The sequence below is a fragment of the Scyliorhinus torazame genome, chromosome 4 (assembly GCF_047496885.1).
Source record: "Scyliorhinus torazame isolate Kashiwa2021f chromosome 4, sScyTor2.1, whole genome shotgun sequence".
Taxonomy (NCBI): Eukaryota; Metazoa; Chordata; class Chondrichthyes; order Carcharhiniformes; family Scyliorhinidae; genus Scyliorhinus; species Scyliorhinus torazame.
Genome location: NC_092710.1, coordinates 135,896,720 through 135,912,672, shown reverse-complemented (window position 1 = coordinate 135,912,672; position 15,953 = coordinate 135,896,720). Strand labels below are relative to the sequence as shown.

At 53.1% G+C, this 15,953-nt stretch overlaps 1 protein-coding gene across 3 annotated transcripts in view; it reads left to right on the top strand.

The window, feature by feature from the left end:
* fam110c (family with sequence similarity 110 member C) overlaps positions 1–15,953 on the top strand; it is a 242,255-nt gene that overhangs the window by 213,484 nt on the left and 12,818 nt on the right. For 2 of the 3 annotated variants that reach the window (XR_011940672.1, XR_011940670.1), the window contains one exon: positions 1,298–2,095. The exons of the other annotated variant lie outside the window; for it this stretch is intronic. The gene's annotated coding sequence lies outside the window, so the exon portion shown is untranslated. Of the gene's footprint in view, positions 1–1,297; positions 2,096–15,953 lie in introns of those variants that run through there. 3 annotated transcript variants of the gene reach the window in all.

Here is a 15,953-nt window from a genome sequence, read left to right as displayed (position 1 = left end):
AACATGATTGATGAATGGTGAGAGATAATTTATTGGAAGGTATAAAATATTTGATCTTCCAAAATAACAGCACTGAAAAGATCACAGCAGATGTTGTCCACCAGAAGTTTAATGAGATACTTAATTGAATAGATAAAACACAAGTCCTTCAAAGATTTTGGTGAACATTTGTGATTGTGGGAAATAAAAAGTTTCTGCTCAGCCATCGAATTGGAATAGTATATTTATGTACTTTAGTGTTCCTTCTGTTTGGTGCCCTCAATGTGCTTTAACCCAGCCACAGAAGAGTGACCCTTTGATTGTACCAGTGTTATGTGTCCAGACCAGAATGCCAATTTTGGTTAAGATCCTGGACTAGAACCCAGCAATTTGCACTTAGTAAAACTGTGAAGAAATGTTACTGCACTACAGGAGTGATACACTGACCAGTAGACACCTTTTCTATTAAAAACAAACTTTAATTTGACCACAGAATTAAGCACATTAACAACACAGAATAGCTTCACAGTTAATAGTTACAACCTCTTATCTTGAAACATGCCTTTACATTTCAATTAAGCAAACTCATATATTTCAAATACCCTGGGCGCGATTCTCCGCTCCCGCGACGGTTGGGAGAATCGCCTGGGTCACCAAATTTTCCCGCGATGCCGGTCCGACGCCCTCCCGCGATTCTCCCAAGTGGCAAGAACGGCCCCGTCGAGTTCCGCGCGGCGCAGGCCGGAGAATCGCCCGAGACACCCAAAATGGCGATTCTCCGGCACCCCTGCTATTCTCAGGCCCGGATGGGCCGAGCGGCCTGCCCAAAACATTTATATAAAGTTAACAACCAGGTTTTACTTGCTTATCTTTGTGCAGAGTCCTTGGACAGAGAAACCTTTTTTAGGATCAAGCCGAAAAACTTCTGTTCAGCTTAGAGTCTTATAAGTAACTGCATTGTCCAGACAGACTTGGCCCCTCCCATTAGTTCAAGGCACACAGCATTCTTTTGTCTCTTTTTACAAGATGTGCCTCGATTTGTTTAGCTCGGCTCAAACTGTTACAACATTGCAATAGCTCTCTATCTGCAAATGTTTAATATCTATGAGCAAAACACTTCCCCCTACAAAATGACTGATTACCTCATTGTTAATCACAACTCTAGCAGACAAATGACAAATGTCTGTATGCATTTTAACCTAGGTTTCAAAAATGTATGACAATTTCTTGATACTCATCACACCAGTTTGAAAATTTCCTCAGCTCTGAGAAAGAATCGTATGGACTTGAAATATTAACTCTGTTTCTCTCTCCACAGATGCTGCCAGACCTGCTGTGTTTATCCAACATTTTCTGTTTTTATTTGAACATTTTCAGTTCCTTTAATCCTGCATCAACCATCTTTGATTTGGCCTGTGTGACTGAGTTTACCCTTTTAGTTTCCATTTACATTACAATGAGAGAAGATTTATACTATGGACACACACATACTGGAAATGGGCTTGAGATACCTTAAACCTATTCCTTACAAAAGACAACTGGAAAAGCTAAGATATTGTTCTCTTTTAACTCTACTTTTCATAATATTCATGTTAATCAGAATGAAGAACGGATGTGAAGTTTAATAAAATACATCTCAGATGCAAAGCTGTAACTAGCCAACAGGGAATAAAAACAAATTCTCACGACAAGATCAGTAGGAACCTAGTGCTTACTAACCCTGCCCACTGTTAGGCACACGGTTCTTAAACATCAAGTGAGTACCATCAGGTTCATTTTTCCCCAATCACCTGCATTCTAGATTCAAAGAAGGGGAAGTTTGGTTGATCTGACCATACCAGAGAACCACATGTTCGAAGGTTAGATTTGTTGTCACCCCTTTCCACTTAACTTCAAAAATATGGATTCAGATTTCCTCCATTTTACCAATAAGAATCACAGATCGCTGCTCTTCAAGGTTTGACTGGATCAGTGGCATCAGGGAAAATTAATGAAGGGAAGGCCACAATGATGGCCCATGGCTCAGCACTTCTCTGGGACCCATCTGGACTCAAATCCACAAGGAAGCATAGACTCATGTTAAATATGAGACAACTGTGAAAGACATGCATACTTACAAGACTTACATAAAAGATTATAAGGGTAATCGACATTTATCACTGTGATTCCAGCTATAACCTTTAGCCCACCAGCCACCAGAGCATACCAAACACAGAATTGTATCTGTGAGTAGGTCATACTCAACAAAATAGTTAAAAATAATTCTGGATACATGTGGAAACATGACACATTTAGGAATGATGGAGAGGGGCTGAAATATTTAATAGTTCCTCAGTTATTAAGTATTGATAAATCTAATGATTTGAACTAACATGATATCTGTTCTGGCCAAAAGCCATGGAGCAGCAATCAACAAAACAAGCTGCATGCTGATATAGATAGTCAAATTAATAGAGTAAAGGCTGGAGGAGGTCATGCTACCATTATCTTGTACTATGGTCAGATCTAAATCAACCCATAATTCAAAATCCAAAAGCAGTGCAGAGTGTGCTGCAGTGGGTCAATTCTAATTAGTTAATATGGTAATCAGATACTATGTACATAATTACAGGAAGAGATGCAACGTCACATGACTTGCTTTCTCTTGTACAACCTCACAACAGATGTAGCTGTTTCGACAAAGTTCCATCTTTTGTTTATATTCAGTATAGATTCCGTATTAGTCGAACAATACTGAGAATATTATGTGGTGGCAGTGAGTGAAAGAACAATTATAGAGGAGTCTCTATCATTTGCAAAGCTTTGAAAAGGTTGCAGTCTTCAGCCAAACATAAGCATGGCTGGAATTGTGTCAGAGATTTGCCAGATATTGGAGCACGCCAGACTGACTGTGCAGACAAACAATGAGCAGGTCACTGCACTATGGAGGGTATCCATGAGGGAATAGCCTTGTATAATGAAGTAATCAAGGCACTTGATACATACAGATACAACATCTCAACTCCAGCAACCTCAGGGCCTAGTCCATGCCGGGGTTCAGAATAAAATCGTAAGATCTTACTGAACTGAATAGGAGACATAATATGACCTCTTTACTCTCCAGGTCATGTACGGTCAAGTTTCACTCAGCCACTCGGAGTGCAGGAAACATCCAATTCAGCAATTCACCAAACTTTTCTGAGCTTGGTTAAGGGTCACCAAGCCTCTGGGAGCATGGCAAAAAATGTCCAGTTTTCGAACATCACCAGTTATCGGACATACGGTACTCTATGCTTCAATCAGAGAAAGGATACTACAATTAACCGGGCTAAATTTAACAAACATTTCCAACGTAAAGGGGAAAGTGTTGATGAATTCATAAATGATCTGTCTGGATGTGTAGAGAACTGTGGGTATGGCAGCTTAAAAGAGGAGCTGATCAGAGATCGATTTGTCATGGAGGTGTTGGATGATGTCTTGTATGACCACTTGCAGTCAAGGGATGATCTAAGCTTAGAAAAGGAACCTAAGTAGTCAAGCTTAGTGATTTGAGGTGACAGAGAGACAACTATCTCAAAAGCAGTGACTGAGTCGAGTATGTCAAATACAAAAACAGAAAAACTAGCATAAAAGGCAGGGGAGACAAGATGCAGCAGAGAAAAACACAGACGTGAAAACTGCCTTTCCAAATGGGCCAAATGCCATTTATGTAGGAAGATCAGCCACTTCTAGGCTTTGAGCCGTAGGAGGAATCCTGTACAAAACAAGCACAATAGTCTGGCAGGTTAACTGAAAGGAGTTGTCTTGTTTCCTTTTTAACTATGGCTTTGCTGACTTGTGACTTACTTCCAGCAATCAGAGAGAGTAGGCCGTTTTCTACCTGCAAGGGCAAGGATGTCTAATGGATGTTCTTCAACTGTGACATTCACAACACACATCGGTATGATAAAACCAGAACACCAGGGTAGCACATAGAGACCTGTTTGCAGGTGTTTTTTAACACTTTTTCTTGTGTATCTTTGGAAAGGGAAAAACCGCAAACATGTCTTTTGTCCAGAACCACTTTCTTTCAACTCATGTTCACAGTTTGGAATAGAACTCACAGGAGATGGGTTCTGCTGAGAGGGTAATAAACCCCATTATCCCTGCAGGAGATTTTATAGAGCGTCTCTTTCTTTTACATTGCATCTCTTCCTTTCAAGTGTCTGTCTGAAAAAGGTGCAACATTTAGTTCTGTCTGAACAAGTTGGTCAAGTGTAATCCACATAGGAATTCCATAAGACCATAAGGCCATAAGACATAGGAGCGGAAGTAAGGCCATTTTGCCCATCGAGTCCACTCCACCATTCAATCATGGCTGATTTCAACTCCGTTTACCCCCTCTCTCTCCATAGCCCTTAATTCCTCGAGAAATCAAGAATTTATCAACTTCTTTCTTTAAGACACTCAACGTCCCGGCCTCCACCGCCCTTTGTGGCAATGAATTCCACAGACCCACCACTCTCTGGCTGAAGAAATTTCTCCTCATCTCTGTTCTAAAGTGACTCCCTTTTATTCTAAGGCTGTACCCTGGGTCCTAATCTCCCCTGCTAATGGAAACAACGTCCCTACCTCCACCCTATCTAAGCCATTCATTATCTTGTAAGTTTCCATTAGATCTCCCCTCAACCTCCTAAACTCCAATGAATATAATCCCAGGATCCTCAGACGTTCATCGCATGATAGGCCTACCATTGCTGGGATCATCCAAGTGAATCTCCGCTGGACCCGCTCCAGTGCCAGTATGTCCTTCCTGAGGTGTGGGGCCCAAAATTGCTCACAGTATTCTAAATGGGGCCCAACTAGTGCTTTATAAAGCTTCAGAAGTACATCCCTGCTTTTATATTCCAAGCCTCTTGAGATAAATGACAACATTGCATTTGCTTTCTTAATTACCATAAGACCATAATACATAGGAGTGGAAGTAAGGCCATTCGGCCCATCGAGTCCACTCCACCATTCAATCATGGCTGATTTCAACTCCAATTACCCGCTCTCTCTCCATAGCCCTTAATTCCTTGAGAAATCAAGAATTTATCAACTTCTGTCTTAAAGACACTCAACGTCCCGGCCTCCACCGCCCTCTGTGGCAATGAATTCCACAGACCCACCACTCTCTGGCTGAAGAAATTTCTCCTCATCTCTCTTCTAAAGTGACTCCCTTTTATTCTAAGGCTGTGCCCCCGGGTCCTAGTCTCCCCTGCTAATGGAAACAACTTCCCTAACATTCATTATCTTGTAAGTTTCTATTAGATCTCCCCTCAACCTCCTAAACTCCACTGAATATAATCCCAGGATCCTCAGACGTTCATCGTATGTTAGGCCTACCATTCCTGGGATCATCCGTGTGACTCTCCGCTGGACTTACGCGGGAATTACGGACTCAACCTGCAAGTTTACCTTTAGAGAATCCTGGACGAGGACTCTCAAGTCCCTTTGCACTTCAGCATTATGAATTTTGTCACCATTTAGAAAATAGTCAATGCCTCTATTCTTTTTTCCAAAGTGCAAGGCCTCGCACTTGCCCACGTTGAATTTCATCAGCCATTTCCTGGACCACTCTCCTAAACTGTCTAAATCTTCCTGCAGCCTCCCCACCTCCTCAATACTACCTGCCCCTCCACCTATCTTTGTATCATCGGCAAACTTAACCAGAATGCCCCCAGTCCCGTCTTCTGACTTCCCACTACTCTTTGCCACATTATAGGCTTTCTCTTTTGCTTTGATGCATTCCCTGACTTTCTTTGTCAGCCACGGCTGCGTAATTCCCCCTCTGCTAACCTTTTTTTTCTTTGGGATGAACCTCTGTACTGTGTCCTCAATTACTCCCAGAAACTCCTGCCATTGCTGTTCGACTGTCTTTCCCACTAGACTCTGCTCCCAGTCGATTTTCATCAGTTCCTCCCTCATGCCCCTGTAGTTACCTTTATTTAACTGTAACACCTTTACATCTGATTCTACCTTCTTTCTTTCAAATTGCAGACTGAATTCTACCATATTATGATCACTGCCTCCTAAGTGTTCACTTACTTTAAGATCTTTTATCAAGTCTGGCTCATTACATAACACTAAGTCCAGAATGGCCTGTTCCCTCGTGGGCTCCATCACAAGCTGTTCCAAAAAGCCCTCCTGTAAACATTCAATAAATTCCCTTTCTTTGGGTCCACTGGCAACATTATTTACCCAGTCCACCTGCATATTGAAGTCCCCCATGATCACTGTGACCTTGCCTTTCTGACATGCCCTTTCTATTTTGTGGTGCATTTTGTGCCTCTGGTCCTGACCACTGTTAGGAGGCCTGTACATAACTCCCATTATGGTTTTTTTGCCTTTGTGGTTCCTCAACTCTACCCACACAGACTCCACATCATCTGAACCTATGTCGTTTAGTGCTATTGATTTAATTTCACTCCTAATTAACAAGGCAACCCCACCCCCTCTCCCCACCTCTCTGTCTTTTTGATAGGTTGTGAATCCCTGGATGTTTAAATGCCAGTCATGAACCCCCTGCAACCACGTCTCAGTGATGCCTACCACATCATACCTGCCAGTCACAATCTGGGCCACAAGCTCATCTACCGTATTCCATACACTGCGTGCATTTAAATATAGCACCTTTCATTCTCTATTGACCGTCCCTTTTTGTTTTCTTGATGTGGTGGACCTTGGTTTACTGAGCCTTTCCATACATTGTGTCATATTTTGTGAGATGGGGACTATCGTAACCTCTCCTGAGTTCTGTCTTTTCGTGCTTTTTTTTATTCCTAAGCAGCTACCCTTCCCACTGATTACTTCACCTCTTGGTTCCCTGACTTTCCCTTCCCCCCCAATCTCTAGTTTAAAGTCCTATTGACCACCCTATTTACTCTTTTCGCCAGTAAGAGATTACGGTCTCAACCAGTTTTTGCTTGTATGTTCTTTTTACAAACATACGTCTTACTTAAAAGTTCAATATGTTCATAAGTAATTGCCGTTGTCAAGACACAACCGTCTAATATCAAGAAAAAAAATTACAGAAACATTGTCCATAATTCAGATGCAGAATTATTCACTTTTGAGTAGGAGGACCTGTACCAACTTGCACCTGATTAGCAGAATAGAGAAACTGGAAAGCTGAGAAGGTATGGCCAAAAACCTCAGACCTGTATTCCCACAGCTGTTCACAGGGCTAACACATCACTCTATGTCCTGAAATGATGCCTGCATCTGTATACACGCAGAAAGGGTTCTCATCCACTTTTGCCAAAATGTGGAGATGCCGGCGTTGGACTGGGGTGGGCACAGTAAGAAGTCTTACAACACCAGGTTAAAGTCCAACAGGTTTGTTTGGAATCTCTAGCTTTCGGAGCACTGCTCCTTCCTCAGGTCCTTCTGCAGGATGATATCAAGCATCCTAGAAAGACTAGGTGGAGTGGTGTGTCACAGATGATGTCCTGATCCATGGACCCACTTAGACAAGACAATGACACAAGACTACAAGCTGCACTGCAATGTATGGAGGAAGCAGGACTTACACTTCTCGCAGCTGACCAGTCCAGTTCTTTGGGCCTTTTGTGGATGGATTCTGTGTCAGAGCTGATCCACAGAAGACAAGAGCAACCAAGGAGTTTCCCATTCCTCAGTACGTCTCTGAGCTCCAGAGATTCATGGGAAAGGTAAACCAAGTCGGAATCTTCCTGCCCAACCTAGAGGTTGTCAAAGAGCTACACAATAGCTATTGTGACAATATATGGTGCTGGGAGGAAGCAGAACAGAGAACCTTTGAGAAATCAGAGTGATGTCAGTATCACCTGATATTTTAGCTCACTATGGCCTAAAGCTACCCACTATCATTGCTGCAGATACACCTTCTACAGGACAGAAAGCTGTACTCTTTGAGATACAAATGGATGGAAAGCATAGATCAGTTTACTATACATCCTATTCACTGACAAAGACCGAACAGAATTATTCACTGATAGAGAAAGAAGCATTAATGGGTACATGGGCTTGTGAAAAGTTTGCAGATTGTGTTCTTGGTTTCCACTTCAAGATAGAGACAGATCACAAACCCTTGGTGACACTCCTAGATTATAAGGAGTGGGCAATAATGCCTTCATGAGTACAATGATTTACACCGAGGATGATGAGATTTGACCTTAAGACTGAGTATGTTCCAGAATACAGCAGACTGCAGCAAATGCTTTGCCCCATATCCTACTGAGAAGGTTTGAACAAGGTGATGTTAACCTTGTTGAAGAGGTCGAAACCTTTGCAACAACAACCACAACTCCACCAGAAACAACTCAGCAGCTGAATGAAATCAGAGATGCACAAAAATCTGATGAAGAATGTGAACTCTCCCTGGGAAGATGATGGCGAACTCAACTCCCGACTCTCTCACACACACATTCATGCCACAAGTACAGGCTGATGGCTTGGAAACAGTGCAAGAGAAAGAGGATAAATATCAGTCCAGCCAGATGTGGAACAAATGGCACAAGGCACATAGTTGCCAGGTCTCCAGCCGGGCAGCTTGTAGTCTTGTGTCATTGTCTTGTCGGAGTGGATCCATGGATCAGGACATCATCTGTGACATACCACTCCACCTAGTCTTTCTAGGATGCTTAATATTATCCTGCAGAAGGACCTGATGAAGGAGTTGCGCTCCAAAAGCTATTGACTTTAACCTGGTGTTGTAAGTTTGAATCCGAAACCAAGCTCATGACCTATAAAAGGTTGACCCCCACCGGGTCGGAGAATCGCAAGGGGTTGGCGTGAATCCCGCGCGAAAGGCAGCGCCCCCCCGGTGATTCTCCGCCCCGCGTTGGGCCGAGTGGCCGCCCGCCTTTTGCCGGTCCCGCCAGCGTAAATTAGAGTAGGTCCTTACCGGCGGGACCTAGCGGCGCGGGCGGCCTCCGGGGTCCTCGGGGGGGCGTGGGGGGATCTGGCCCCAGGAGGTGCCACCACGGTGGCCTGGCCCGCGATCGGAGCCCACCGATCCGCGGGCGGGCCTATTCCGTGGGGGCTCTCTATTCCTCCGCACCGGCAACTGTAGCGGTCCGCCATTGCCGGTGCGGACACAAAGCCCTCTGCGAATGTGCTGGGATGACGCCAGCACACGCTGGCGCTCCCGCGCATGCACCAACTCGCGCTGGCCGGCGGAGGCCCTTCGGCGCCGGTTGGCATGGCACCAAGCCTCTTCCCCACCGGCCGGCGGGGCGCAAACCACTCCGGGGTCGGCCTAGCCCCTGAAGGTGCGGAGGATTCCGCACCTTTGGGGTGGCCCGACGCTGGAGTGGTTGACGCCACTCCTTCCCGCCGGAGTTGCCCGCCCCGCCGATTACGGCTGAATCCTGCCCATTCACATCCTACCTCATCCAAACAGATTACGGTATGGTGAGCTGGAGCATTTGTGCACTGGCTGCTACACAGAAGCAGCCCCCTACCCCGTGCAAGCAGTCACTTACCTAATTTAACTGTTCAGAGATGCTGCATTCATTCACCAATTCACATGACAACCTGACTGATGAATCTGGTTCACCCAATTGACCTCCTATCCAGCCGAGTCTGAGTGACCACCCAGAGAACTCAAACCCCAATCCCCTCCAAAAGAAAAACAAACCCATTCTGGTAGACTCATGAGCGCACCACATTGGGTGAAGAAGGGAGTAAAAAAAGGGGGGCTCAAGATAAGGAAACAAGATTCGGACCTCCTACACACCTGAGAGTAAAGGTGCGGTTGGTCTGATCTGCGCAATATAGAAATGGGAATCAGAGACCTGGGGCGTCATTCTCCGACCCCCCGCCGGGTCGGAGAATGGCCGTTGGCCGCCGTGAATCCCGCCCCCGCCCCCGCCGAAGTCTCCGAAGGGAGAAAAGTCAGCGGGGCGTTAATGGCGCCGCTGCCGCGGAGAATGTCACGGGTCTGCGCAAGGCAGCCGATTTTCGGCCTGCCGATATTCTCCCTTCCGGATGGGCCGAAGTCCCGTCGACGTGATGACCGTTCACGTCGACGTCAATCAAACCTCCTTTTCATCGGCGTGACCCGGTGCTCCAGGCTCACGCCGACCAGCGAGGAGGTGAGTGACGGCCTGGGGGGTTGGCTCTGGGCAGGAAATGGCGTGGCCGCAGACTGATTGCCTGAGGAGAGGTGTGTCTCGGCTTGTGTGTGTGTGCGGCGGGGGGGGGGGGGGGGGGGGGTGGTTAGAGTAGGCTGGGCTCCGGGGGAGTGCCGGGAGGGGGTCCGTGCCGGGGTGGAGGTTGGGGGTTGGGGAGGGGGTCCGTGCCGGGGTGGAGGTTGGGGGTTGGGGAGGGGGTCCGTGCCGGGGTGGAGGTTGGGGGGGGGTCCGTGCCGGGGTGGAGGTTGGGGAGGGGGTCCGTGCCGGGGTGGAGGTTGGGGAGGGGGTCCGTGCCGGGGTGGAGGTTGGGGGTTGTGGAGCGGGTCCGTGCCGGGGTTGAGGTTGGGGGTTGGGGAGGGGGTCCGTGCCGGGGTGGAGGTTGGGGAGGGGGTCCGTGCCGGGGTGGAGGTTGGGGTTGTGGAGGGGGTCCGTGCCGGGGTGGAGGTTGGGGGGGGGTCCGTGCCGGGGTGGAGGTTGGGGGGGGGGGGGTTCGTGCTGGGGTGGAGGTTGGGGGTTGGGGAGGGGTTCCGTGCCGGGGTGGAGGTTGGGGGGGGGTCCGTGCCGGGGTGGAGGTTGGGGGGGGGGGGGGGTTCATGCTGGGGTGGAGGTTGGGGGTTGGGGAGGGGTTCCGTGCCGGGGTGGAGGTTGGGGGTTGTGGAGGGGGTCCGTGCCGGGGTTGAGGTTGGGGGTTGGGGAGGGGGTCCGTGCCGGGGTGGAGGTTGGGGAGGGGGTCCGTGCCGGGGTGGAGGTTGGGGTTGTGGAGGGGGTCCGTGCCGGGGTGGAGGTTGGGGGGGGGTCCGTGCCGGGGTGGAGGTTGGGGGGGGGGGTTCGTGCTGGGGTGGAGGTTGGGGGTTGGGGAGGGGTTCCGTGCCGGGGTGGAGGTTGGGGGGGGGTCCGTGCCGGGGTGGAGGTTGGGGGGGGGGGGGGGTTCGTGCTGGGGTGGAGGTTGGGGGTTGGGGAGGGGTTCCGTGCCGGGGTGGAGGTTGGGGGTTGGGGAGGGGGTCCGTGCTGGGGTGGAGGTTGGGGGTTGGGGAGGGGGTCCGTGCCGGGGTGGAGGTTGGGGGTGGGGTCCGTGCCGGGGTGGAGGTTGGGGAGGGGGTCCGTGCCGGGGTGGAGGTTGGGGGGGGGGTCCGTGCCGGGGTGGAGGTTGGGGAGGGGGTCCGTGCCGGGGTGGAGGTTGGGGAGGGGGTCCGTGCCGGGGTGGAGGTTGGGGTTGTGGAGGGGGTCCGTGCCGGGGTGGAGGTTGGGGGGGGGTCCGTGCCGGGGTGGAGGTTGGGGGGGGGGTGGTTCGTGCTGGGGTGGAGGTTGGGGGTTGGGGAGGGGTTCCGTGCCGGGGTGGAGGTTGGGGGGGGGTCCGTGCCGGGGTGGAGGTTGGGGGGGGGGGGGGGGGTTCGTGCTGGGGTGGAGGTTGGGGGTTGGGGAGGGGTTCCGTGCCGGGGTGGAGGTTGGGGGTTGGGGAGGGGGTCCGTGCCGGGGTGGGTGATGGGAGGGCAAATGAGTTGGTCCACCTGGCCAGGTGCCAGCCTCCAACAGTTGGACCCATGCGGTCCATGCCACCTGGCTGGGGGGAGGAGGGGATATGGGCAATGATGACATGTCGTCGTTCCCCTCCCCCCCACCAGGTCGTCATGTTTTCAGATCATCCAGCGATGTTGGCCGCCGTGGTGGCAGCCGCTCATGTCTATGTTGCCCTGGATGATGAGGAGGAGGAGGAGGAGGAGCGTGCCAGAGAGGCGGCGCAGGCTGCCGCAGAGGGGCAGGCGGCAGCCGCCCAGGCTGGAGGGACACCTGACCGACAGGACGAGGAGGGGGAGGAGGACGTCGCGGCCCCACGGCAACGGAGGCACCCGAGGGCGCCCCGTGTGTACCGGCCCCGGCAGTCATACCAGGACCTCACGGACCGGGAATGCAGGAGGAGACTCCGGATGAGCCGGGAAACCGTGGCACACATCTGCCACCTGCTGGCACACCTGTCACCGCGTGGCACTGGCGGGGGACACCCTCTCCCCGTGTCCGTCAAGGTTACGGTGGCCCTGAACTTTTATGCAACGGGGTCATTCCAGGCACCGAGTGGGGACCTGTCCGGCATATCGCAGACATCGGTGCATCGGTGCATCCGGGCAGTGACAGATGCCCTTTATGCCATGGCGCACCGCTACATCCGCTTCCCCGTGGACCGGGCCAGCCAAGATGCCCGGGCCGTGGGCTTCTCTGCCATTGCCGGGTTCCCCATGGTCCAGGGCGCGATCGATGGGATGCACGTCGCCGTGCGGCCACCTGCAGATAACAGGGCCGTGTTCACTAATAGGAAGGGACCTATTCGATGAACGTACAGGTGGTCTGCGACCACCGCATGATGATCCTGCACGTCTGCGCCCGTCACCCAGGCATTGTACACGACTCATTCGTGTTGTCGCGGTCATCCATCCCCGGCATGTACGAGGGACGCCATCCCCGGCTGAGGGGCTGGTTGCTGGGCGACAGGGGCTACCCATTGCGATCGTGGCTGATGACGCCTATACGGAGGCCACGCAATGAGGCGGAGAACCGCTACAATGATGCCCATGTAGCGACAAGGGGAGTGATCGAGAGGTGCTTTGGCGTGCTGAAGATGCGTTTCAGGTGCCTGGACCTCTCTGGGGGCGCCCTCCAGTATCGGTCAGATAGGGTCGGCCGCATCATTGTGGTGTGCTGCGTCCTGCACAACATAGCCCAGCAGAGGGGCGATGTGCCGCAGGCAGAGGAGGGCGGAGTGGAGGAGCAGCAGGAAGAGGCCCAGTCCTCCCCAGATGAGGGGGATGGGGGCAATGGTCAGGGCAGACGGGGTAGACACAGACGGGTGGCTGTCCACCGTTACCGGCTGGCCCAGCGGGCACGGGACAGACTGATAGACGCCCGCTTCACTGACTAGATGGGCGTGGGAATCGGGTAGTATGGCCACAGACCGCACACCATGACAACAGCCGACCACCCACACCCCCCACCCATCCATCCACCCAGCACCATCACCCCCCTCCCCAACCCCACACACCCCACCCGCATGCACACCACCCCCCCACTCCCAATTGCCGATCCACCGGCGGCACAACGGGCCGGGCTCACCCAGTTGCGGGTGGACGCGTGTCTATCGCAGGCCATGGAGAATAATGACAACCCGCCTCCGATGAGCTCCTGGCTCTACATCGTTGGACTATGTCTGACCCATGGCCACAGTACCACCATCCACCCGGACCATCCCTGCATGCGGCTGTGACACTGCAGCGCACGGTCCCGTCCTCTGCCCGGGGGATGTTGATGGCGGCCCAGGGGGAAGGGGGCAGACTCACCTGGGGCTGAGGTAAGACCACCCCTCACACACACACTTGCGCTCAACGTACATGACACCCCCGCACACTTTGGACAGAGCACAAAGGCAGCTTCGGTAGGTGTAACATTGACTTTAATAACCAAAGGAGTTCATGCACGTGCCCTAGCGCCTAAAACTCATCTGTGCCCTGCACCCGTGCCAACTTACTCAGTGTCTAATTGTTTGGCCTTACGGGCCCTTTGACTACGTCTACGTGGTTCCCCAGACGGTACAGCAGAACTGGAGGTGGACTCCTGTGATTCCTGCCCTCTGACACTGGATCCCTTTGGCGGCCGTTTCCTGGGGCGTCCTGGCCTAGATGGGCCAGGCTGCGGCCCGGGCGACTGGGATGGCGAGCTGCCAGCCTGTCCTGCCCGTTGCCCACCCGATGCACCGGGGACGGAAGGGGGGGAGTCCGAGGTGTCGCGGTGTACCGGGACCTCCCCTACAGAGGGAGCCGGGACGGACCACACCACCTCCTCCTCCCTCAGGGTGCCTGATGGCCCCCAGGCCTCTACATGGGTGGGGGATGCGAACGGACTGGCCATCCGACGCGCCCCCGACATCTGGCGCTGCCAGTCCTGGAGGCCCGTGCTGGTATCGACAGGGGTCTGCAGGTTTGCAGCCATGGAGCCCAGGGGGTTGTCGAACCCTGTCTGCGACAGTGCGACGCCAGCTCGCACATGGCCACTGGCGCCGATGCCCTCAGCGATGGCCTGCTGAGACTGGGCCATGGCCTGCAGAGACTGGGCCATGGCCTGCAGAGACTGGGCTATGGCCTGCTGAGACTGGGCCATGGCCTGCTGAGACTGGGCTATGGCGTTGAGCGCCTCTGCCATCTGGCGCTGGCACTGGCTCATGGCCTCCTGTGAGAGGGCAGCCATTTCCTGGGCCACAGACGCCGCCTGCACGGAAGGCCCCAGGCCTCGCAAACCGTTCCCCATGTCTGACACCGTCGCACCCATTGCCTCCACCGCGGACGCCACCCGTGCGGTGTCAGCCTGGGTGGCACGCATGACCGGGACCACTCCCAGCTCCTGGACGCGGGTGGACTCCTCCACCTGCGACCGCAGCCGCCGCAAGCCACCCGTCACCCTATTCGCTCGTCTCCGTGTCGGTGGTTGCATCGGATCTATGTGTGGGTGTGGTAACTGCAGGAACCCGGGATCCATCTGGGCGGCAGATGTTCGCTTGGCCTGGGCTGCCCTCCGACCGCCCGGTCCCTCTGCTGCTCCTACCTCCACCTGCTGTACCGGGACGGCTGTGTTGTGCGCACCAGTGAGTGTACCAGACGCCTCATCACTAAAGTGCCCAACCGTGGTGAGTGTTTCTGCGATGGTGGAGGGTGTTGGTGACAGCAGTGGCGTTGTGTCGTGCTCTTCGTCCCACTCTGAGTCCATGGCACTTTGGGGTGGGGGTTCGTCTCCACCCATCCACTCTGAGTCACTGTCCGGTATTTCGTCTTCCCGGGTAGGGGTGTCCTGGGTAGTGCTGTCCCGGGTAGTGCTGTCCCGGGTAGTGCTGTCCCGGGTAGGGGTGTCCTGGGTAGTGGTGTCCCGGGTAGGGGTGTCCTGGATAGTGGTGTCCTGGGTAGTGGTGTCCTGGCTCGGATGTGACGGGGGCCTGTGGCTGTCCCCCTCATCGCTGGGTGGTCGCTCCCGCACGTGACGGGGGTGTCGTCTCCCTGTTGCTCCAGGTCTCTCCGTCTCCCGTGGTCTCCGAGGGGCATCCTGCGGGCGTCGCATGCTGGAGGGTTCGGGTCTCTCCGTCTCCCGTGGTCTCCGAGGGGCATCCTGCGGGCGTCGCATGCTGGAGGGTTCGGGTCTCTCCGTCTCCCGTGGTCTCCGAGGGGCATCCTGCGGGCGTCGCATGCTGGAGGGTGCGGGTCTCTCCGTCTCCTGTGGTCTCCGAGGGGCATCCTGCGGGCGTCGCATGCTGGAGGGTGCGGGTCTCTCCGTCTCCCGTGGTCTCGGAGGGGCATCCTGCGGGCGTCGCATGCTGGAGGGTGCGGGTCTCTCCGTCTCCCGTGGTCTCCGAGGGGCATCCTGCGGGCGGTCTGCATCTGCGGGGATGGGTGCCTGGACGTTTGGTCCTGCGATACACAATGAAGCATGCATGGTTAGACATCAGGCAGTGATCAGGTGATACGGGAGAGGGGGATATAGGGGAGGGGGGATATGGGGACGGGCTGTTGGTGGCTCACTTGCTCGTGGGGCCCCGACCTCTGCATCAGCAACCTCCCGGTCCTCAGGTCCGCCAGCCAGTTCCAGGGCCCTTTCCTCGTGTACGGTCAGTGGCCTCTCATCAGCGGGCCCTCCTCCAGTCCTCACATGCTCCCTATTGTTGTGTGCGCGCTTCTCCTGGGGGGGGGGGGGTTGGTGGCAGGGGTAAAAGGCAACAGTGTTAGGCAGGTATATGAATGCACGCCATCGGTTGCGCGTGCATTGCAGAGGTTAAGGTTAGGGCTGGATTCACTTGGGGATATGGGGGATATGGGGGAGGGGGGATAT